The sequence below is a fragment of the Euprymna scolopes genome, chromosome 17 (assembly GCF_053919585.1).
Source record: "Euprymna scolopes isolate OS-2025 chromosome 17, ASM5391958v1, whole genome shotgun sequence".
Lineage (NCBI taxonomy): Eukaryota > Metazoa > Mollusca > Cephalopoda > Sepiida > Sepiolidae > Euprymna > Euprymna scolopes.
Window position 1 is genome coordinate 129,026,216 of NC_136498.1, and position 24,132 is coordinate 129,050,347.

Sequence of the window (24,132 nt, forward strand, 5' to 3'; positions counted from 1 at the left end):
TTAAAATAAAAATATAAAAAGTGATTTTTAATGGTTCTGATTCATTTGGGATTTATATCTGTTTTTGCTTTAATTAGCTGGTGGGTTTTGTCCGGTGTCCCTTTTTCTGATACTCTACCTGTATATATATATATATATATATATATATATATATATATATATATATATATATATATATATATATATATATTACCGATTCTGTCTTAAATTCCCGATCCGGTAGGATTCCCGATTCCGATTCTTTTTAAATTTCTAAATATTTAATTAGTGATTTGCTTTTGTCTTTTTTTTTTCAAATTACTCTAAAACCGTCTCATGTCTGCATATATTTTTGCAAACAAAAATGCACTTGGGAGGGGGGATCATATTAAATATACGGGGAGGTCTAAATATTTTTCTCCAATGTTTTCTTTTAATTAATTGAAACTAATGAAACAACTAAACATGCATTTCTCTTGTAAAACACAGCCGATTTGCATTTGTCTTTAGTTGGCAGAATGCTATTTAAATATTTCATAAACTATCGAAAACGATTAACGATTGTTATGCAAATAAAAGTGTATAGAAACAGAATAGTTAACAAGGCTCGTCTTCATTTTAAACATGAGTTTCTAAATAACATAGTTACTATATAGAAACAATTCTTAACTTAAGAACGGATGTGAAGATATTCTTAACTATTCTATACGTTCTAACTACCAAAGAATGTTCATGTGTTTACCCTAATCATAAATATTTGTTCGGTTATTACTGCTGACAATGTCATAGATATGTAGTAGATTGATTTGTTTTAATGCAAAAAAAAAAACGAAACAAAAAACAAGATAAAGACAATTATAATAGAAACACTTTTTACTAATATTGTGAGAATTTTAAACTAACATCCTTGGCTTAAAATAGAGTTTCCTTTTGTTTTATTCGACTTTCATTTTGTTTTATACGATTGCATATAGACAGCTTGAAAATCTTGCCGGAAAAAAACAAACAATATTTTTTAAATGTAAACTTTTGCACATCAATTTAACCTAAAATGATGAATAATCATCATTTCCAGGCTACTCTGGCATTGTAGAGATGTTCACTGAGCCGAAGTCTTACTGGTAAGGTTGTAAAACTATGAGTAATCGCTCAGAGCCTCTTCCCCCCAAAACTTGCAAAATTTATTTCCATGAGGAAAATAATAAATTTTGATTAGTGTTCTAAAATGCTACGATGTCTCTGAAATGAAAAATAATAATTATTTTTTGGAAGGGTGACCGAGTCCAGAAACTCAATATACTACTATTACTACTACTTGTAAGTTCTCATATATTATACGTTTTAATATGAAAAAATAATAAAATGTTATAAAAATAGTAATACTTTTTTTTAAATCTATAAAACAGTTTAATGTATTTAGAATAGATTTTAGAAACACACATACATTTTAATGTTGGTAAAATGGACATGTCTTTCAGTGGAAACAAACCAACCAAATGTTTCAAGAATTTACTAGTAGTCTCGATGTTATTGCTTCTATATCAAGCCAAGCTTACTTTTACAACCAGGCCATCGATCGGGTGTGCAGAAACGAATCTCCGAAATCAACCCAAAAGCTCTATTTGTGCCATGTACTAACCATTCTTTAAATCTTGCTTGTGTATATGCCGCTTCTGTAGGGGTTCACTCTGTTGCATTTATTTTGCATACTGGATAGGTTATTCTCGTTCTCTTCTGCATCTACACATCGCTGGACGTCTTGATTCAGTTAACCGGTATAAGTATCAAATGGACTGTGGAAACTAATCGAGTAGATACTGTAAATGTTGTGGTGAAAAATTATTGGAAGTTGTCGTTGTCCTGGAACAGCTCACAGAAGAAACAGAAAATGCAACCACAAAATCAGATGCATCTTTAATTTTCAACTCGGTATTGTCGTTTCCGTTTCTTTTATTTCTGAGCCTTTGGAAAACTATTCTGCAAAAATCAATGATGCCCAGAAGTATCTTCAAGAAAAGGGGATGGATCTGCAACAAATGTCTGCTAGATTGATAGCGTTGAGAGATTACCTTCTTCAGAATAGAAAAAAAATGGTGGATACTGCAATTAACGAGTAAAAAACTCTGCTCTGAAGTGGGGATAAGCAAAAAGAAACGAATGGGTGGTGAACGATTGACTGGGGTTTGTTACTGAGTTGAGACGGGAAATACTGTCTGTCATAGACAGGTTGACTGAAGAAATATCTTGCAGATTTCAACAAGTTTGCAATCTTGCAAGTAAATACGTTTTTCTTACACCATCAAATCTGCTTGATGATAATTATGATTGTCAGTTTGGTGAAGTTGATGAAGATATAGAAAAAGAAAGTTATAGAAAAAGAGAAATTCTTTGCCGAGAGGAAGAGATTACAGTATTTTGTAAAAGCTTCAGAAAAAGACAAAATCAATGGACCCCTTGAACTTTTGAACTTTATACAGAGATACCACCTTGGGGATTCCATCCCTAATATTGTGATCTTGCTGCGCATTTTCCTTACCTGAGCTCTTAGCGTTGGCAGCTGTGAGCGCTCTTTCTCGAAACTGAAGCTCATAAAAAACTACCTTCGGTCAAAAATGAGCTAGACAAGTCTTACAGACTTGGCAATCCTCTTCATAGAGAGGGAATTGTAGATAGAGTGAATTTTGATATAGTTATTCATATCTTTGCCGAAAAAAGCGCGAAAAGTATGTTTGTAAATTTTCAACCGACTTGATGCCTTGCGATAGTTCTTTCACAAAAAGTAAATTTATAGCCTTATTTTCAATTCATAAATACATTTATTTAATAAAAATTAAAACTATTTTTAAAAAGATTGAACCATTATTAACAACAACAAATTTCTTAAATGTTGCGCTTAAACCGAGCGATTACACACACGGATTTCAAAAAGCACAGATAAAAGACGTTTTTTTTTTCTCTCTTCGGGAGGCTGGACCGCTTAATAATAACATCATGAAGAAGAAGAAAAGAAAACTTCATCGGACTATCCTTTCCTTGATATAGCCAGTTTTTTTGTGAAAATTCGGAAATAACAACAATAAAAAAGTAAATAAAAATGATTTTATCATTTCCTAACATTTTCATGTTTTCAAATGTTCTCATTTAAATTTATAAATTCAAATTTCAAATATTCTCATTTGAATTTATAAAAAAAATGTTTTCTGAAATGTGTGACTTTCTATTTCTTAAAATTTCCGCTTAAACCGAGCGATTACACTCAATGATAAAAAAGCGCCGATACAAGACGTTTTTTCTCTTCGAGATGCTCGACCTCTTAATGAAGGAAAAGAAAAGAAAACTACATCAGACTATCCTCTCTTTGATACAGTCATGTTATTTGGCGAAAATTCAAACTTTTACAACAACAAAAAAGTAAATAAAAATAATTTTATCATTTCATAACATTTTTAGGTATCCAAATGTTCTCATTTAAATTATTATTTCTTTGTGTAGCCAATTGATTTAATTTAACACTTTTTTTTAATTTGAATTATACGTTTTTGGTTTGAAAAAAAAAATGGTTTCTTTTGTTTCATATTAACGTTTACATAATTCCCATCAGATTAATGTTTACATACTTGTTATTATTCAAATCATTGAAAAGAATTTGTTAAATTAAAATTTAAAAAAAACATTAATCCGAAGGGAATTGTGTAAACACTAGTTTCATGAAAATAAATATTTTGAGGGCTTTTTGGAATTTTAAAGGTTTTAACAGGTTGTCATATGCCAGCAGTGGGGAGGGCGGAAAAACAGATAATCATATGCCAGCGGTGGAAGAGGGCGGCAAACATGTCATTATATGCCAGCGGATAAGGGGGGGGGGCAAAACAGATTAGTATAATCCAGCGGTGGGGGAAGCAAAACAGGCAATTACAGTGCCGACAAAAAGAAAGTCCGCACTTATATTTTTTTTTTCAAAAACTGCAACTTTAAGCTAAATTTAATGTAACTGTTTTAACAACCTATACCTCATTTGATTCGCCTTTTATTCTTCTATAATTTTACTTGTTCATATTTGACTTTTAATTAAAATATTCTAGTGTTCACATCAATTTAAAAAAATAACTTCAAATTGAGGAGGCAAAAAGAAAGTCCACAGCAACAAATTCGCTTAAAACTAGTTTAAATTATCGCCCCTAAATCAGTTTAAAATATCCACCAGCAAGCAACAAAGCATATCTAAGTGTAATTGTTGTTGTCCTAGGTTAAACAACATAACATTTAGTCCATATGCCACGACTTTCTCTTAGTGATCGTCAGAAACTCATTAATCTCCACCTTTCTGGTTTATCCAATTGAGAAATCGGCCGCAGATTGAAATGTGATGAGAAAACGGTACCAAAGACTGTGAAAAAGCACCAAAACACCGGCAGTGTTCGTGATGCTCCTAAACCTAGTCGTACTTGAGTTACTTCTAAAAGGGAAGACAATGCTATCAAGATGCGCAGCCAAAGTAACAGATTTGAAACGGCTCCCGAAATTCAACACAGCGCAATTTTGTTAAAAAGTGCTATCTTTCTACTGTCAAGAACAAATTAAAGGAATGTAATTTGCGAGGATATGTTGCAAGACACAAGCCAATGATTTCTGTAAATAATAGAAAGCGCCGTCTGGACTTCGTCAGATGCAATGAAGATCATGACTCTTCATATTGGTCAAAAGTGCATTTTAGCGACGAAAGCAAGTTCAATGGGCTAGGCAATGATGGTAGGCAGTACGTCAGTCGGAGGAAAGACGAAGAATTTAATCCTAGGTGCTCGGTTTCAACGCTGCAAGGTGGTGGAGGTTCAGTTTTGGTGTGGGGCATTATTAGTACCAGTGGTTCAGGGCCTATAGTTGTCTTGCAAGATCAAATTAATTTGACCAAGAACATTAATATGTTGACTTAGAATTTTCTACCCTACTTTGGTCGGAATTTGGATGATAACCCCATTTTCATGCAGTATAATGCTCCCATTCACACAGCTGGCAATGTCAAGAGGTTCCTGGAAGAGCATGATATTCCGTGTTTGGATTGGCTTGCACAATCTCCAGACCCCAACCCTCTCGAAAACGTATGGCATTACATCAAGCAACAGCTTTGCAATGATAAAATTTTAAATTTGGAAGAACTTTGGACAAAAATAAAGAAAAGTGGGATGTCCTTTCCCCGGAGTATTGCTGCAGTCTAATTCAAGGAATTCCCAAAAGATTGCAGGCTGTCAAATTTCAGAAGGGCTATGCTACTAAATATTAACTAGTTTATTGTGTTCCTGTTGTATTTGTGTTGCATTAATGTCCTAAAGTTACATTAAAGTAACAATTTTCCATTATGCGGACTTTCTTTTTGTCTCCTCAATTTGAGGTTATTTTTTTAAATTGACGTGAACACTAGAATATTTCAATTAAAAGTCAAATATAAGGAGGTAAAATTATAGAATAAAAGGCGAATCAAATGAGGTATTTTTTATTCAAACAGTTACATTAAATTTAGCTTAAAGTTGCAGATTTTGAAAAAAAAATACAAGTGCGGACTTTCTTTTTGCCGCCGGTGTATTTACATGTGCATGTATATTTATTATTTTTTACGTAGATTTTGTTGTTGATTTATTTAAATGATGATATAATTAGCGTCTCCACCTTTTATTATTATTTTGTTTTAGAAAATCGCCCATTTTTTCTTAGGACGTAAACAAATAATATTTTATTGTATTTATTTATTATTTTTAAAACAGTAATCTTTCGGGGCCTTGACTGTTACTTGGAATCGAACTCCGGACCTTTACATGCTGGCAACTTAATCCATTACGCTATGAAGCCATGGAAAACTTACCATCTAGTTTTTATCGCTTATGTTTTTTACGCGTTGTTGATTTTTAACGATAATATGATTAGCATCTCCACCTTGGAGATCGTGTTTTTTCTTTTCTTTTTTTTTTTTGTAGAAAATCGTCCATTTTTCTTTGGACGTGAACAAATAATATTTTATTTTATTTATTTATTATTTTTTAAAACAGTAATCTACGAACATGCATGTTTCCGGACCCTACGCCTCTTCAGCCTAGCTAGGCTTACTCAGAATCGAATATATATATATATATATATATATATATATATATATATATATATATATATATATATATATATATATGCATATATGTATATATATATACATATATGTATATACATACATACATATATATATATACATACATACACACACACACACACACACACACATATATATATATATATATATATATATATATATATATATATATGTAGTCGAATTTGTTTTTTGTTCTAAAAAGATAACAAATATATAAAATTATTTAAAAAATAAATTATTTACAAATATTTTGACTATAAAATATTTTACAAGTTTTTTCTCAAACAAACAAAAACAATCAACATTATATATATATATATATATGTATATATATATATATATATATATATATATATATATATATGCATATCTATATAATACTAAAACTCTATGGATCTTGTATGTTTGCAATCAGATTTCCGGTTTTCAACATCCGGTTGCGCATGCGTAAATAGAAACGTCTTCAATCCGTTATTCCAATTCCGGAATTTTTATATCGCTTTTAATACAAACAATTTCATTTAATTTGATCAAATAGTTAACAAATAATACATAGATTCATAGATAATTATAATATATATTATAAAATCTATTTATCTATGAATCTATTAATAATATGAAATATTACCCGATACAATTTATGGAAAGAAAACACCTCTCACTTTCCCTCTAATAGATTTCAACACTCCTACTCCCTCTGGTTTCGTTACGTACGCGAGAAATAGTTACGTGTATGTGTGAGAGAGAGAAAAAGGGAGCGATGTAAAACTGGATAGAGTTATCCCCCTTAACTAATGCAGACCTTTTTACTAGAGGGCGTTATTACAAAAAAATTTCTTTTTCTTCTTCCCATGTTTTTTAAAGTCGTCTGCTTACATTTCCAAACGGAAAGCTGAATCGGTAAATGCACACATTTCTATTACATTAAATAGTGTTTTCCTTTACACAATGGGTACTGAATGTTTGCTTAAATTAAATGAAAAAAGTTACATTTTATTTTCATTTTCTATTTAAAAAGCCATTATTAACATGTGGAGAGTGTTTTTTTTATTATTCTGTACTTTCAACTAACAATTTCATTTAAAAGATGATATATCAAAATTTGAATTTAACTATAATAAGGATTATGATACTTGTTCAGTGCATATTTACCTATAAGTATGACCAACCACTTATAATTCAGTAACTGTAATTTAAAAAAAATAACAATTATAATAAACAGAACGACTCATAGAAATCTATCTATATTCTTTTTTCATTTTAATATACTTTCATAGAAATGCTTCTGTTATGTAAAAAAAAAACTATTTTCTTTATGCCACAAGTGTCACGCTCATACATGAATTCCATAGCTAATATAACGTACTGACCCAACGGGTCACGGGTGGTCTAGTATGTATATATATATATACATATATATATACATACATACATATATATATATATATATGCATACATACACACACACACACACACATATATATATATATATGTAGTCGAATTTGTTTTTTGTTCTAAAAAGATAACAAATATATAAAATTATTTAAAAAATAAATTATTTACAAATATTTTGACTATAAAATATTTTACAAGTTTTTTCTCAAACAAACAAAAACAATCAACGTTAAAAGTGCTGTATCTGTTCTGATATTATGCATTGGGGGGTGTCACTCAGAGTATTATTTCCTACTTTGACAGAGTACAAACCAACTTCGAAATCTAGTTGGAGGGCTTCCATGCAGCCGTATTTTCACTGTCGCAACATAACACAATCCCAGAAATAACGTATAGGGTGCAACGATAAACTTGTCGTCATAGAAAAGAAATGATTCCATTTCCGTTTGATCAAAAACGGGTTTCTTTATTTATTGCAGATCATCTACTAGTTGGCTACTTGTGTACAAATTTCAAGAGTACGTCTGAAAGTGGCACATTGTTCAACGAGCGAGATCGGAGATGTGCCGCTGTACAACTCGTGCTTTTTACCAGTTTAATTTATTACAACAGGACCATTGCCACCCTCAAAATGCTCTGCTCGATTGCCACGAATAGCAAAGACGTACCCAGTATGATGAAAACAAAATTTCCGGCCGCGATTATGGTATTTGGTATGGTTTCAAGTGAAGCCACATAATGCCTCCTCACATCTTCGAAGTCAGCTTAGAATCAACATTAAAGTATACCTGGATGTGCTGATCCCCTGGTGCAATAAGGTGCCCACTGGAAGACCTTGGGTGTGGAAGCAAAGCTCGGCACTGGCCCATAAGTCCAAAGAGAACCAGATTTGGCTTCAAAAGGAGTTCTACGACTCCCCTCTTCCTCCGACCTAAACACGCTGGATTACTTCTTTTGAAAACATCAACATAACCCCACGACGCCAAAGCCAGCCTGGTCGCCGTCATCGACCGAGTAATCGCCAATCTCCCATCAGCGCCCATGGTCCCAGTTCTGGATCCGAATCGAAACAGTGATGTAAGCTGAAGGCGACTACATTGAATAGATGTCAGCTCTACTATATAATCAAGTTACCTGACTTGATTTTTTTCAATAAATGTTTTAAAATAAAGCTCTATTGTTTTCTTTAGGGCAACAGTTTTATCCCCCTGTATATATATATATATTTTTGAGCTCAAGAATAAAAAGACCTTAGAAATAACAGACATTGAGTAACTTACATTTAGTATAAGTAGGTAAAAGTGCATTTCAGGTGCGTAATTTACTTTTATGTTTGGTTGTAAAAGGTTTTAAAAAGAAATTTAAAAACATGTTTAGACTTAATAGTGATCGATCAATTTCGTATATAAAGTTAATAAAAAATTTCCAACCATTTCACCGTTTTAAATTAACAGTTTTTTCCTCTTTTAGGATCTTAAACCGTAATCGCCTAAAAATGTAGAATCTTAATTTGAATAGAAGGATTAAAACTACCAGACAAACATTAAGGGACGATTTTGCTAATTTTCTTTTTAATTGTTCATATTTCTATCAATTAAAGCATTTGACGATCATTAAATTTTTTATGTTCCGAATTATTTTTAACGTAAAAAAATGTGCTTGTTAAGATGGAGTCGCAAGATCGATTTAATATATATATATATATATATATATATATATATATATATATATATATATATATATATATATATATATGCGGTTCTAAGCTAAAACAACAATAATTACTTAGTTACCATGTCGAAAATCATAATATATCCAAAAATTGCGAAAATTCATCGAGTAGAACAAATGCTATTTTGTTTTTAGTAAAAAAGTCTATTGCTATCGGCTACAAAAAAACGCCAGCCATTACAGTGTTGAAAAGGGAGATATGTATGTCCCCTGTATTCGCAATCTTCAAGGTGTTCACATCTAGGGAAAATGCTATTTCCCTCAATATTTTGTAAAAATTACGGTCAATGTCAAGATCTTTTTCAACTAAAACAAAAACCTTCACAATGACGACTTGTATAGGTTTTAATGGGTGATAAAAACGAATATAACATTTACAAGTGGCACAGAGAAATAATTTTTATATGAAGAAATTACTTTTTCAAAAATGGGAATCATTTTTCAATATAAATTTAGCAAACAAAAAGCGCTCAGGCAACCAAAAACACACACACACAAATAAAATTATCACTAGATGGCCAAAAAATGGGTGCTCATTTCACGTAAAATTATATAGAAACGTTATTCTCACTTAGCTTTAATAATGAGCGAATTTAGTAATAATTCGAAAATATTTTGTCAACAATTAAAGAAAAGAATGTTAAGAAGTCATATGGAAATATCAACGTTAAGCCAAAGGTAATCATTTGACGTTTAATTAATATAGAAACCAAAAACTGAAATTTGAACAACTCGAATGCAAAAAAATATATGGTGGTTAAATGACAATCATTAAAAATTAATATATAATATTTTGAAAGAATATTTTACTTACATGTTTTTATTTTTTTAATCAGGTTACAATTTTTGTTGATGTGGAATTTTAAGCATGAAACTATAAAACTTTCTTGTTGATATCAATTAACAATGAATGTGAGATGAGCCCCGACTTTTCTTGTTGTATAGGAATAAAACATGTGACGTCAGAATATTATAGCGATTTAATTGGATACTGAAATACAAACTGAAATCAGGAATTTCTGTTCAAATTCTGATAATAAATACAGATAAACGTGTTTTTGAAGAAATCTAATACCCACCTACATTAGAGGGAAAAGGAAAGAGAAAGGATGAGACAGGGGAAAGGAAGGTAGAGAAGGCAAAGAGTCGTTTTATACAGAAATATTTATCGATTTTGTTGAGTCACACATTATGAAACGAGAACAAATATTCTGAAGATACACTCACTTAACAAATATGCTGAAGATACATCCATTCTGTTTGCACGTTTATCGATGAATATGCCATTTAAAAGGCTAAAATGCATTTAGTCTTACGATTCCCGGCAGGCATTAAACGCATATATTCCGTATAGCTTAATTGCCATATATTTTCATCTACTATATATATATATATATATATATATATATATATATATATAGAGAGAGAGAGAGAGAGAGAGAGTTATAGTTATAGTTATAAAATATATATGGCGATTAACCTACACAGAATATTCCGCGTTTCATCCACGCTAGGATTCATCAGCCTGATGAATCCTAGCGTGGATGAACCACGGCATATTCTGTGTAGCTTAATCGCCATATATATTTTATAACTACCTTACTCTACCTACGTATTGAGCACTGTTGAAGTAAATACTGTCGTATATTAATTTATGTGATTAAATGAAGTAGTCATATATATATATATATATATATATATATATATATATATATATATATATATACGATTGCTCTTGCTCCCGTCTCTTTTTTAGATTTTATTATTAAGGAAAACAAATTACTAAAAAATAAATCCCTCGATTCCAATTTTGATGAGTGAGGGCGAAACATGTCAATTGACTCGTTTTGATTTTTTTCTTCCTTTATTTCCCTACTTTTATTTTCCTTTTCTCATCGTTTTTTTTTTTAAATAAAATGAATTCCGAAAGCATACGCCTTTGCTTCATGATTGCCTTAATAAAGTTTTGCGCCCCCAAGAAAATCATGATATATATATATATATATATATATATATATATATATATATATATATATATGCGTGTGTGTGCATTTATAATTTTAACTGCTCGCTCATCTTCTGTACCTCGCTATTTTTTTACATTTTTATTATGCTTGTGTGTTCCCAATAGAAAGAAATGTATGACTATCTAAATAAAATCCAAAATTTGATTCGCATTAAAAATTTACCGTGTAGACAATCAAATTATTCCCGAATCTCAGTGTTTCGTAAAGGGGGCTATGAGGTCATGTCAAAATGCAGCTGGTGTTTTTATCAATAACGTAGGCGACTTCGGATTTGGTTTATAACCAAATCAGATATCGATCTTAGAATATCAAAATGTGACGAAAAAGTGGACGTAAGAATATAATGTTACTGGCCTGGAGCAAAGATGCTAGCCCGCAAAATCAAGAGTAACTTTGTTGACTGGCTTTGAATCTTCCGACCAGCAGTAATTATTACTTCCTACACTGATGATTGCATATATATATTTTTATATATATATATTCACCTGTTATTTTTTCAAGATGGAATCGCCCGATCGTCGATGACGAGGCACAAGCAAGCAAGTTTTTTATAATTAGATAGATATATCTACGCACATTCATATCTATCTATCTATCTATCTATCTATCTATCTGTCTAAATGCGTGTCTATCTGTGTATACGCGGTGCCTTCAATGTTAGCAGAATTTTTTCGTATAGGCACTTTTATTGGTAGTATACATGTGAAACTCTTATCCCCTTCGAACTAATCTCTCCCGACTGCAATGCACTGGTATCGTTCCAACAACAAATGGAAGACCCCATGGAACTCCATGTTGTGTGAGCGTGTCAAAGACCCTCACCACAGCCTCTTTAATCTTCTCAATTTTCTCATAACGACAGCCTCTAAGATTTTCTTTCAGCTTAGAGTCACGGAGAGCAAGGTCTAGGCAACAGGGAATGGGAGGAACTGTCTTGATGTTAATCTTGGTCATGATAACGTCTTTCTTTCTGATTTTCTATGAACACCCTTGAGACAAACTTTGTGAAAATCTCCCGCGTCTTCAGTTCCTCGCGAATAATTTTGTGTACAGTTCCGACACTGACAGCAAATTGTGCACTGATTGTCTCTATAGACACACGATGGTCCTAATCCATGTAATTCTTTATTTCGCCAATCAACTCTTGTGTTTTTATTGTCTTACTCCTCCCACACCTCTCATCATCCTCCAATGACTCCCTGCATTCCTTGAATCTCTTATGCCACTCCAAAATCGATTTATGTAAGATGGCCTAAAAATAGTCTGAAGCATTTCATATATTTTTGTGGCATTTTTCCAAGTTTAACACACAATTTTATTACATATCATTCTTCTGAAGTCTCCTCACGTTCAGATTGAATTTTTGAAATTTGCCATGTGTGACAATCCGGCTTTAGTAAGATGAATTCCAATTCTTGCTGTAACTGTTATTTGAACCTAACACCATAAAAATTAGTCTGTAATCTCATAAGATGCATAGCAATATAGCATACTGAATTTTCAAGTGTCTATGACAATTTGAAATACCTGTGCAAAAATGTCTGAAAACTTATTGAAAGCACCTCGTATTTATCTATCTATGTATTTACCAACGCCCACCTGCTATGTATGTATGTATGTATGTATGTATGTATGTATGTATGTATGTATGTATGTATCTATCTATCTATCTATCTGTCTATCTATCTATCCATCGATCGAACATTCTTTTTACAGATAAATGGCTCTTCAAATGCATTTTTTATAGCAATAGATTAAATTTATCTTTACATTTTACTACAGTTTTATTGTATATCCAACTGTCGGAAATATTTCAATATTATTCTGAGTGGATCACATGCTTATTCAAAATGATAACAATTGAAGAATATTGAAAATATTTTCGAAAACGGATATAAGCATAAAACTGCAGTAAAGTTTTAAAATAAGCAAAATCTATTGCGCGCGCGCACACACACACACACACACACAAACACACACACACACACACACACACACACACATATATATATATTTATGTGCATGTAGACATATAAAATATTTATTGTCATCCTGATATTTTAGTGTACTGAGCACTATTTAGTATACTGAAAACTACTGGAAATTATTTACCCAAACTATATATAATACATTATTTTTCTTTTGAATAGTGGGTGTTCACACACACACACACACAGACACACACACACACACACACACACACACACACATACACACGCGCTGACACACACATATACACACACTTCGAATCGGGTATTATTCTAGAATGCCAATATTCAACTTTGGTTAGAATAACACATATGCACAGTAATATTTATTTTAATATCGACAAAAACGCTTTTCTGTTTAAAATTTTTTTTAAATCTCAAGAAAATTGCCAGAAAATAAAACTTAAGTAAACACGTAAACATTTGTCTTTCCCTATAATAAATATATATATTCAATCATATTACTTTTTCGTTTTAAATATAAAACCCATATCAGTTACGTGTTTATGACATTTTTAGGGCAATTGCTTTTTACATATCAAAGGCTTTTAATAATGTGTGACACAAAAACTTAATACACGAGATTTCCAGCTACGGAATAGCTGGAAATGTCTTCTCAATTATAAAATAATTTCTCTCTGAAAGGTTTATAAGGGTAGTGGTTGATGAACAGTAATCAGAAGCTCACAGTATTAATGCTGGCATCCCTCAGGGTCCAATCCGTGACCCAACTCTCTTCCTGATCTCCATCAACGGTCTCGCAAATCATATTCTTAGATCATTGGTAGACATTTATGAAGACAACACTACCGTCTATGGCAACACTTCAAAGGCCGGAAATAGCCAAGATCTCTTTGATTCTCCCTCTTCTGATCTTGGGAACGTTGTGCAACGGGAAAAAAAGGTTGGTTAATTTTAATACATATAAAACCAAGCTTCTTTCAATTATCAACGATCAGACCCACATCTGGTCCCTATTGAAACGAACGGCTCTCACGTTGAGCACGCTCTATGTTTAGATACGTTTTTGGTCTGATTTCCACTCCTAATCTGACATGGAGCACATACATCAAATCTGTTGCCAATGTCGCTGGAAAAATTCTCATTCTACCGCTCATTCTCATTCTACCGCTCCAGTAGATATCTCATTGCTGATGCAATTTTCTTCCTCCAAGAGCCAAGTACTATTGCCACATCTGGACAGGAGCTGCTCGGAGTAACTTATCCTGCCTTGACAGAGTTCAAAACCTACTTCGTAATCTAATAGAAGATACCCTTTTCTCTTTTCTGCAACCTCTTTCCCATAAAAGAGAATTTGCAATTCTGTCTCTTCTCTATCGGGGTTTTTAATGACAAGTGTTCAGCTGAGCTCCAGTCTATGCCCCTCCCTCACCGATCTTACACAAATACACTCGTCTAGCCAAAATTACTATCAATAAATGCACACTCTCTATCGGCGCCTCAACCTAAACGTAGATTTCATTAACAAAGCCTCTATCCTAGAACTGCTCGCCTGTTGAACTCTGTTCCGATTGTCTGCTTTTAAGCTGATTACAATATTTTCGTCTTCAAGTCCAATGTAAACAAGTTCTTATTGGATCGTCCTCGTAAATAATATAATTATTTCAAATTTCCACCAAAATGATTACAACATTACTGTTCCAAGGTTTGAGAAATGTTATGACTATATTTATGAGTATTGCATAGGTGGCAGGACCCTATATTTTTATACTTTAGAGTTTCATAATGTTTTTAGACAGATTTCTGTCTCTTCTTAACACGTTTAAAGTTTTGTCTATAAAAGCTACCTTATTTAGATTAATGTTGATAGTTATCTTAAATCCAATTTAATGGAATGTTTTAGTGAGGATTTTTAAAAGTCTATCTTACATTGCAGACGTGTAAAATGCATAAGTTGTCGTTTCTATAAAGACCAAAGAAGTTGCCGTAGAACTTACATTTTAAAGTCTCCGGTAGAAAAGGCCGACTTAATCGCTGACGTTAGCACTGTTTATGCTGCCATTGCTACGTCAAATTAGTTCTCGAGGTTTGATTTTAACTCAGGTTTTGCCTTCAAAGAACAGAAGAGTTCGCCTGCATTATTAAATACGATTATCTTGATCACTAATGTGTCTATATGTTGTAATGCTTTCTCTTGAGTATCTTTTATAATAGAAAAATAAAAGTGTACTATATTTGTTGGGTAACTCTTCTTTAGTAAATAATGAAGACAACGAAAGGAAATCTCATTTTAACATTTAATAAACGAACTTTATTTGTCATTTTCTTTAGTGTAGTTAGTAGAAGAGCACAAGAGAAAAACGGGTTGGTAAGTGGAAGTGGTCTTGTGTGAAGATAGAATTAATATCATGCCGGCTAGTTGAAGAAGAGAATAGTTCAGTGTTCGTGCGCGCACGTGTTTATAGCTAGTAGTCGCCGGGGCAAAAGAGAAAGAAAGGACAAAGTCTTCAGTGTACTAATGTGTTGGCGTGCGTGAGTTGTATCGACGAGAGTAGTTCTGTAGAATGATAAATAAAGTTCGTGTGGGTACCGTATGTGGAAATAAATGGTAGTTTGAAGAGAGCCATAGCAAGCTCGTAGTACTCATGTTTTGCCGGGGGCAAAGCCTCCCCCCGGGATGTTTGCTGTTGGACAGACCAGCGAGAAAGAGAATTAAAGGTTCGTGGTTTCACCTTCTATATAGTGGGTCACGTGATTGAGAGCTGACTTGTGATTAGACAAGCCAAGGAGAAATGGATTTCAAACCTCGAAGTTGTGAGAAGTAGTCTCTGCCTTCTTGTAGCGGCTGCCACAGATCATACATGTGGCTCTGGTATCTTGTGGAAAGTTTAGGACTGAATAAATATTTTCCTATAGTTTGAAGTTAGTCGAGGATGTTATTGTTTTATTTATTTTTCGTGATTGGAACAGTTGGATGGTCGATGAACAATGCACGTAGCCAGCTAACATAAAACTGGCAATGATTTCATGGTGCGGAGTATGATGGACTTCTCACTGTTACTTTGAATTTTATGATGAAAAGTGTTCCCTCGTCTTTAAATTTCCACACGAGCTGCTAAGACTCTTTTAATTCTTATACTCTCTCTTAATGAATTACTGTGTGCATAAAATATTTCTGCTTGAAGGTGCGTTAGAATAGGTTTGCTGCATTGAGGACAAAGATTTCCTGGCGAAGTTTGATGGCGTGAGGTGGACGGTGGAATGGAAATGGATCTCCGGGCCCCCAGAACTACAGAATAAGGTGGGCTGCTACGAAAACACCCTGCGAGGAGAAATAAGAAAAGGATTCGAGGAAGAAGTGGAGAGGTGGATAAAAGAAGGAATTCTGAAACCGTGGACAGGGGAAGAAAAAGGAGTGTTGCCACTACTGGCGGTTGTTCAGCCTACCAAAAACAAGATTAGGCCCGTGCTGGATTTTAGGGAATTGAACAGACACGTAGCCTGCCACACTGGAACGGGGATCGACGTATGTGAGGATGTCATGAGGAAATGGAGAAGAATGGGGCGGGCCACTAAGATTGTCGGTCTGAAATCGGCATATCTGCAGATCCATGTAGATGAAAAACTCTGGCAGTACCAACTGGTCCGGTACAAGGGGCGGATGTATTGTCTGACGAGGTTAGGCTTTGGGCTGAGTTCAGCCCCCAAAATTATGACTGCCATACTGAAGACAGTGCTGAGCAAAGACTGTACAGTGGAGGAGGCCACTAGCTCGTACATTGACGACATCCTGGTGGAGGAGGCAGAGGTGACAGCAGAGAAAGTAAGAAGCCATGTCGAGAAGTATGGGTTAACCGCAAAACCGGCGGAGGCCCTAGATGGAGGAGCGGTGCTGGGGTTGAAACTAAGGCGAGATGGAAAAGACATCAGCCTTGTCTTCGAACGAGGGAATGCAATACCCGAAGTCGGATCTGAGCTGACGAGGCGAGAACTCTTCTCAGTCTGCGGGAGGCTGGTCGGGCACTATCCTATCGCTGGCTGGCTCAGGATATCATGCAGCTTTATTAAACGACACTGATGACTGGGAAGGCCGTGTGACGAAGGAGGTCACGAACATGCTGCAAGAAGTCATTGCGAGAGTGAGGAATGAGGACCCAGTGAAAGGGAAATGGTATGTCAGCGGCGAAGACGCAGGTGTGGTTTGGTGCGATGCCAGTAACCTGGCGTTGGGCGTCGTACTAGAGATAGGAGGTGTAACTGTGGAGGATGCGGCGTGGCTAAGAAAGAACAACGACTTCTCCCATATCAACGTAGCAGAACTAGATGCCGCTATAAAAGGAATCAATCTGGCCCTGAAATGGGGATTGAAAATAATTGAAGTCAAAACCGATTCGGCAACGGTAGCGTCGTGGATTCGGTCGGCAGTAACTGGCGATAAGAGAGTTAAGACAAGGGGTGCTGCGGAAATGCTGATCAAGCGCAGACTCGGAGCGCTCACCGACCTGATAGCGGAATTCCAGTTGAGAGTATCTGTTGTGTTGGTCCCGTCAGAAAAAAACAAGGCGGATTCGATGACACGCGTGAAGAAGGCCTGGCTGCAGGAGGGAAAGGAGGTCTCCTCGGTATGCTGTGCAGGGGAAGAAGTCAAAGAGTCACACGAAATGCACCACTTTGGTCGAGAACGAACGTTATTCCTAGCCAGAGAGGTTTACCCGGAGACCACCGAGGAGAAGGTTAGGGAAGTGGTGGAGAACTGTCGAGAGTGCCAATCAATTGACCCTGGACCGTCCAGACACGAAGCAGGAGAGCTACACGTTGCGGAGGACTGGAAGCGATTGGCCATTGACGTGACACACTATCGCCACAAATTGTATCTGTCGATGGTCGACTGTGGACCGGGAAGGTTTGCCATCTGGAGAGAGATCAGGGCAGAAGCTGCATGGGCGATCGGAGGGGTCATCGAGGAGATATTTTTGGAGAGAGGGCCGGTTGAGGAACTCTTAATGGGCAATGGCCCCGCTTTCCGATCAGAAGCCTTTAAAGGGGTATGCGATAAGTGGGCAGTAAGGCAATTTTTCAGAGCAGCGTATCGGCCGAGTGGCAACGGAATAGTGGAGAGGAATCATCGCACCATTAAAGCCGCTGCGGAAAAAAGCAACGTATCACCCATAGAGGCGGTGTTTTGGTATAACATCTCGCCGAAGATCAAACAAGATGAGACAACTGTGCCTCATAGGGCCGTTTTCACATATAAGTGGCGGCATCCGTGAAACAAAGCAGCAGGAATTGAGAGTGAAGAAGCCACTATCAAAGTAGGTGAAGAGGTGTGGGTGAAACCCCCCCCAATGCACAGTGTACCACTCGTTGGAAAAGAGGGGTCATAACAGGATTGCAGTCGAAGAACAATGTGATGGTGAATGGCGTTCCCCGGCATATCTTAGACCTGCGTCGTGTGACATTGCCGGTATGCAGTGAGGGCAGTGAAGAAGAAGAAATCGAGGGCCACCGAGAAGCAAATGATGCTGCTCAACCTGACTTAGGCCCGCGTTGTAGTGAAGCTGAAAACGTTAACCCCCGAGAAGTTGTCCCCCAGAGGCCTCAACGTGAGAGGAGGCGGCCTGCTTGGATGGAGGATTACGAAGTATCCTATTGATCTCGAAGATCAGGGGGGCGTGTGGTGTAAATGAAGAAAAAGAGAAACAAGAACGACCGACTGCGTTTTTGTGTGGCTTACCTCGTGTTCATAATGAAGAAGAAAGAAACAAAAATGGCTGCCCTGTTTGTTTATATGCCTACAGGGTGACCACGAGGTATGCAAATGAGATGCTCCTGATTGGAAATAAAAGAGGAGTGATTTGGGGAAGGAGGGCATTCTTTTTTTTTTTTTTTTTTTATTCAATTTTCACCCCAAACAAGGCACAGTGCCACTTTGAAGCATGGGGCTACTATTAGGGAATTAATTAGCGGGGTCATTATGAAGGGAGAAGAGTAGAAAGATGTTTGTTAACATTACACTTGAACTTCTGCATATCATTGTAGTTGGGAAAGCAGAATCCCGGAAGGGAGTTCCAAAGACCCGCAGTTCTGGGGAAGAAACTATTGGAGTAAAAGGCTTTCTTGCACCTAGGGATCTCTACTGTAAAGGGATGAGACTTAGTAGCTTGTCGGGTTTGTCGGGGGTAGTTACGTCGGGGAGGTACAAGTGTTTGCAGTTCGTCAGAGCATTCACCATTAAAGTATTTGTAGAACAGGCAGAGGGATGCAACATCTCGTCGATGGGACAGAGGTTGAAGCCCAGATGACAGTTCAGGACCTATCAGGTTTGCGACTCTTTTTTGAACCCTGTCCAGGAGCGAGAGACAAGCAGCAGATGCACCAGCCCAGATGTGACAACAGTACTCCATACATGGGCGAATGGTTGCCTTATAGAGGTATAGGATACTGGCAGGCGTAAGTAGTTTTCTAGCACGGTAGAGGGAGCCAACCTTCCTTGCAGCAGCCTTGGCAATGCTCTCAATGTATCTATTCCAGTTCATATTCCCTGTAAACGTTAGGCCGAGGAGTTTAAAAGAAGTACTTTCAGGCAATGTGTTCTTGGCCATTGCTATTGGTGGTAGAGAAGGTTTCTTGTAGTTATTGAAGGAAACAAGCTTAGTCTTAGCAGCATTGAATGAAACCAACCATTTTTGTCCCCATTCCACTACGGATTGGAGGTCATCCTCTAGTGTTTCTGCCATTTTCTTGGATATGTGTTCATTTGTTTTCCCCTCATATCTGTTATAGAGAGTGGTGTCATCGGCAAATATACCCATCTCCGAAACAATATTATCAGGGAGGTCGTTTATGAATATCAGGAACAATAGAGGTCCAAGGATAGACCCCTGAGGCACTCCCGCATTTATGTCATATTGTTTGGATGTACGTCCGTCGAGGACAACTTTTATTTTTCTATTACTTAAGAAGGATTTAATTACGTTATGAATTCTTCCAGTGATTCCATATGATCTAATTTTCCTTAGAAGACCATCGTGCCATACCCTGTCAAAAGCCTTAGATATATCAAGGGCCACCGCTCTACCCTCCCCTGTTTTATCCAATGAACGGTATATACGTTCAGAAACTACAGTTAAGATATCTGCTGTTGAACGGGCTTGCCTAAATCCATATTGTTTGTCAGTCAAGAGTTTAGCAGCTGTTAGGTGCTGGACTAGGGCTTTATTAACTAAGGACTCAGATATTTTGGCGAAAAGCGGGAGGAGGCTAATGGGGCGATAATTTAGTGGGTTAGTTCTTTCACCAGAATTCTTGAAGACTGGTACCACAGAGGCGGTTTTCCAGCAGTCGGGAAGTTTGATTGCGAGCAGAGAAGGTGTATTTGTAGAAGAGAAAAGCTAAAGTTGCAGAAGTTCGTTTTGGAGTGGAGAGAAGACGCATCAAGTGGGAACGGGAAGGTGAAAGTTCGGACAGCAGTGTCACGCAAACGACATTTCATAATCCTGTTTTTCCTCAGGACTAAGCTGTTGATATACTACGAAAGCTCCGCCGGACAGACGTAGAGGAACCACATGTTCAATTGTCCTGGTTAGGGTTAGGGTTACGATTAGGGTTAGGTGATGCCTAAATCCATATTGTAACCGGTCCCTGTTAAAAGCCTTAGATATATCGAGAGCTACCGCTCTACCCTCCCCTGCTTTGTCCAGTGAACGATATATACGTTTAGAGATCACAGTTAGGATATCAGCTGTGGAACGGGCTTGCCTAAATCCAGATTGTTTGTCGGTCACAATTTTAGCAGCTGTAAAGTGATAGACTAGAGCTTGATTAATTAAAGACTCAAATATTTTGGTGAAAAGCGGGAGAAGGCTAATCGGGCGATAATTTAAGTGTTCCCCCAAAGTGACGACTGCCACGTTTGCCAACGAACAACGTTAAGGTTATCTCTCTGTCGCCTCCCGTACGGATTCATGGCTCTGTGCTTCAACTTGCCCAGTCTGTGCCCGTTACGACAATCCCATTATCGTAGGCCGTTAGTGGCTTATGATGCATCCTGCTGCACACACGTTTCGTTAAACAAAATAATGTGAAATCCGTTCTTGTTTTTGGTAATTATTGTTACTGTATATGTTCTTTATATCATATAAATAGAAATATAAAGTTAGAATATTGTTTCATTACCTTAAATATACATTTTAGACGATTGCAATAAAGTGATACACACTTAAAATTACCAGAATATAGAAAAATTAGCATAATTTTCAAAATATTTGTTCAAATTCTACAAAAATGAGGGATATAAGACACCTCATTATGCTCTTCCAGTGTACCAAATTTAACTTGTCTGCGTATCATAGCAATTTAAAAATTTAAAAATATTGACTTGCAAGCGATACATAGGGTATATATATATATATATATATATATATATATATATATATATATATATATATGTATGTGTGTGTGCGTGTGTGCGTGTGTGTGTGTGTGTGTGTAAAACTACTTTAACATGACAAGATACCTTCCTCTCTGCCGTAAGGATAGATATATGCACGGGCTTGGAGTCTATATTCGCAGCACCCTCCCTTTTACTTGAGAGAAATGTCTTGAATCGGATGACAAGGCTTTTGTGTGCTTTCAACAAACCTTTTATTACTGCGTTAGTTAGTATTTTCTCCATCGTTTTCCCTCAAGTTAGGTTTGTAACATAATCGATCATGCCTTTGATAGTATAGATGCAGCACTCTCCTTAGATAGTAACACCTAAATACATGTGTTTGATGACTTTAATGTTCACCATAAAAATTGGCGTGCTTTCTCATGTTACACAGATGCAGCTAGACGCTGTGCTTCTAGCTTCTCAATAGCCCATTCTTACACACAGACAGTAATGTTCCCAGCCTGCCTACCAGATCGTTTACCCCAGCAGGCTTCATTTCAAGACCGATTCCTCACCACAGTACCAGAGAATTGTGTGACTAATGCCCACAGTCAACTTGGATGCGCAGACAACCCAGTAGTACCAGTTGACGTCACATTTAAGGTGAGAAGCCATTACTCAAAACAAAGAATTTCAAAAAGGCTGACAGAGAAGCCATTAGAGGACACATCAGAGATGCCTGTGAACTGATATCTTCTCTCTTCCTGATGAAAAGAGTGCCAATGAGACAAATCAATGGTGCCAAGCGAGCATTGAAGCATATGTTCCCACACGGAAGTATTATAGCAAGCCCCATTCACCCTCATAGTTTACTACAGATTGCGCAGCTGCTATTGCACAAAGACAGCGTGCATTCCCGCGATTTGTACGTCATAAGTGAATACAAATAGGGGAAAATTTTATAGATGCTAGAAATCATTGTAAGAGAGAAATAGCGACAGCCAAAAGAAAGAGTGCGGAAATAATCAGGGAACGCATATAATCACAAAAGATAGAAACTCGTGATTTCTTGAAAAATCTATAATAGTGTAGTGAATGAAGGGCAATCAGTAATTCCTCCACAATACAACAACGAGATGGTCGCATTCAGGGTAACGCTTGCCCGACGATTCGCCATCACTTCCACCTTAGAGACAACAACCAATTTCTTCCCAAATTTCTCTTGCGAATTGAAGCCACACTATATGATGTAAAAATCACCCTTTCGCATGTTCGCGATGTAATAAAAAGACTTAGACCCCTCCAAGGCGTGTGGGCCTGATCTCGTCTCTACTATATTAATTAAGAAATGCTCAGCTGAGCTAGCACCCGTACTTTACAAGCTATACAATAAATGTCTTGCTGAATCGTGCTAGCTAGAAGCTAGAAGATAGCTAGAAGATGGCTTCTGTAATACCAGTGTACAAGAATTCTAGTGAAAGGACTGATCCTCTCAATTATCGCCCTATCAGTTTCCTCCCTCTCTTCGCTAAAATGTTTGAGACCTTAATTAATCAAGCACTAGTTCACCACCTTGCAAAAGCAAATCTCTCTGATAGCCAGTGTGGATTTAGGTAATGTTATTCTACTGCAGACATTTTAAGTCATCTCTGAATGCATTTACCATGTACTGGATAAGGCGGATGAAACAAGGGCTGTAGTCCTTGATATATCCAAGGCCTTTGACAACTCTGGAACGAAGAGCTGCTAATGAAAATTAAATCGTACGGTATAACTAGACGTGTACTAAATATAATTAGATCCTTTTTAGATGGTAACATTTCATGCTAGTGAGACAAGTTGCTCTCCTTTAACAATTACAAGACGCCTCTCCGACCGCCTATATCAATGACAACACCTTACCGGAGAATTCTTCCTTCAAATTTTCAGCCTTACATTTGCGGGTAATGTGAACTAGAACAAATGCATTGAGAACATTGCAAAAACTGCTGCAAAGAAGGTGGATTCCTTCTTACAAGCTAGGAGACTATTCACACCCAGAGTATGCTGTTCCTCTACAAGGCCACCATTCACCAATACATAGAGTATTATTGCCATATCTGAGTTAGTGCATCTAGTTCTAGGATAGGGCCCCCAAAAGTTGTCAAGGTCCCACTTTGTCAACAAATCTCCAACCCCTGTCCCATCGCCGCAATATTGCATCTCTGTGCCCGATTACAAATATGTTAATAGAATGTGCTCTGATGAACTCTTTGCACTTGTACCCCGTCGACGTACATATCCCTAACAAACCAGCTTAGCAATAAAATCTAATCTCTTCACTATTCAGGTCCCTAAATGCCAGAAATCTTTCTATTCTAATAGTTTCTTCCCTCGAACAGCTAGTTTTTGAAATTCCCTTCCTGCTACCTGTTTATAAATCTACCTATCACTCTTTCTTTTCTTATTCATATGGCTACCTATCACTTTTTCTCTTCTATTTATATGTCTACCTATCACCCTTTCTTTTCTATTTATATGTCTACCTATCACTCCTTCTTTTCTTAT

General features: G+C 36.3%; 1 protein-coding gene across 1 annotated transcript in view; it reads right to left on the bottom strand.

The window, feature by feature from the left end:
• LOC145296978 (uncharacterized) overlaps positions 1 to 10,243 on the bottom strand; it is a 28,432-nt gene extending 18,189 nt beyond the window's left edge. Inside the window, exon 1 of the mRNA XM_080143201.1 lies at positions 10,050 to 10,243. The gene's annotated coding sequence lies outside the window, so the exon portion shown is untranslated. The remainder of the gene's footprint in view (positions 1 to 10,049) is intronic.
• Positions 10,244 to 24,132: the final 13,889 nt, after the last annotated feature.